Raw genomic sequence first — 2494 nt, 5'->3', positions numbered from 1 at the left:
TTGTATGTGTGTGACATTTTAGTAGTATACATGTGCATTTTTAACATTTTGTGTGTGTGTGTGTGTGTGTGTGTGTGTATGAGTTTTTAGTAGTGTGAGACAAAACAGATTTTTTCCTAAACGGCCCCTCATATCTTTCTGTTGTTACAAATTGTTTCACTCTTTGTGTTTTACTGTTGATTTTATATACATAGGTTTTTACTCCATATAAATGTAACGGGTATTGCATATACAAATGAAATTCCGGCAAAAATATGTTTCATAATTGTCCTGTAATTGGTGGTTTTTGGCGCCCCCTACTGGTTGCTTATAAATTCAATGAGAAACCGAGAATTCCATGCAGTCTGTTCAGCGCTCTGCTGTGATAAGTCAACAAATCCGGTTCTCTTCTGAGTGGTGTTGGAGGTTTGTTCAAAGGGTAACTTGAATCTTTGTTGCATTACACAGAGTGATAGGTTAACCAGGAGAGAGGGCTCACTGCGCCATTTGTGTTTTGTCAACCACTAATTGCAGGTAATTATGTTACATTAAATGTCAGTAATTTATGTTGTCAGTTATGTTTGCCAGTTTGTTTATTAGTTGTTTCTATGACGACGTGACATGGCCAGGTTTATTTTCTGCTAATCACCAGAGGGCGCGCTCAAGTAATTTAATGATTAATTTTGACTGCCGTTTGTATCTATTTTTCTAATTTCTTATTTTTAAAAAAATGTATTCAATAGATTTTTTTTTCAGTTGATTTGTGTTCTGAAACCATTCTGTGACATGTGACGATCACATGTCACGGAAAATATGTTGTCGCAACTCACTGTAATAACTCTTTGTGAATTGCGCAGTCTGTTCAGCGCTCTGCTGTGAGTGATAGCTTAACCAGTAGAGAGAGGGCTCACTGCCATTTGTGTTTTGTCAACCACTAATTGCAGTAAATCGCCTAAAATCCAACTGACCGGCCTCCACCGTATGCATGACGGGACGGGTGAGAGGAGCTGTCACATAAAGTCCATTATTGTTTTTAGTTTGGATCTTCTTGTTGCCCAAGCAACCAAAAGTTTTATTTTAAACATTATTTCACATGTATTTTGTCAAGTATGAACAAGAAGCGAGTCTCTGCTCAGTTTTTCTGTCAGTTAACTTCCTTTGACCTTCCGCCTTTTTCACAGAAATAAGTCTGTTAAAGGGGAACACATGGGAACACTGTATCCCTGATTTAAATTATTGGAAATGTTAAAGTTTTTCACCTTCTCACCAAACTGAAATATGGTTCACAAAATAATTTGTTTGTCACATTCCAATTGGAAACAATAAATGATCAAACAAAATTAAATGAAAAAAAAAAGCTTTTCCTCAGAAAATATTTGCAGATCAAGTTATTGAACCATGTCTTTATTGCTGGAGACAGTGTTGTGGTACTTGAAGTTGGTCTTGGTCTTGAGACCGGTCTTAAGACGATTTTTTGATGGTCTCGGACTCGACCGCATTTGGTCTCGGTCTTGTCTCGGTCTCGGGCTCTGAGGACTCGGCAAAATTATTTCAAGACCAGTCGAGACCGCAACTGTGAAAATACCACTAAACATACAGCATACTGTCCACTTTATTTGTTAACATCTTTGTTTTCAGAGAATGCAAAACGCACTGATTAAAATCCAAGCAACTACGCGTTTCTGTCACTCCCACCTCCCCTCCCCACCTTCCACTCGCACGCGGAGCTCCAGGACATGCGCCGTGGTTTTCTCTCAGCGGCAGAAAATGTTTGTCTAATCGTCAGTAATATAATAGCGCTGCAAAAATAGTAAGAAATCTGATGGCCACAGCTAACTCAACATCGCTTCGCTTTCACAGACGGTGGGGACAACGTCTAACTTTTTTCGTCACTTAGAAAAGTAGCTCAAAGAAAGGTAAGCTCCGTTAACGTGATGTTATCAAAGCTAGCTGTACAGAGACACATAAGAATTTGTGATGAAAAGAAGTCACTCACTGCCTGAATTATTGTGCGGAGGTGTTGACTGACTTGTCGCATATATGGGACAACGCTATGTCCAAAAGTCTGCAATATAGTGATGTGACATTCAGAAACAGTCGATTCTTCTTCACGGCTCTTTACTTATTAGATAGGACTGGAGTGTCGCTCACAGAGAGCCGGTGTTCTATCAGATTACCATACGATGTCAGAATACCAAACATGCAGTGAATACCATGCCTGCGCATGCGCATTAAGAAGTCCGACCGTCAGAGGAGTTGTCAGTTCACCATACGCATCAGTTCACCATACGCAGCAAGTTATGACGAAAATAAGTCATTAAATTGTTTTCAATGATAACTATATAGATATACATGTGTTGTCATGGTTTCAAAGTGTATTTAAAGCAGGGTCTGGCTGCAGCTGGAGTCATCTACAACACACACCCGTGTAAAACTCAATTAAACGCTAAGTCAGGATGCCATACACCTGTTAATAACAAAGTGTAGGACGATCTACATCATGATTCTATGTTGT

Source organism: Poecilia formosa, unplaced genomic scaffold (assembly GCF_000485575.1).
Source record: "Poecilia formosa unplaced genomic scaffold, Poecilia_formosa-5.1.2 Scaffold328, whole genome shotgun sequence".
Taxonomy (NCBI): domain Eukaryota; kingdom Metazoa; phylum Chordata; class Actinopteri; order Cyprinodontiformes; family Poeciliidae; genus Poecilia; species Poecilia formosa.
The sequence above is the reverse complement of the archived record's forward strand: the minus strand, read 5'-3'. Positions refer to the sequence as shown.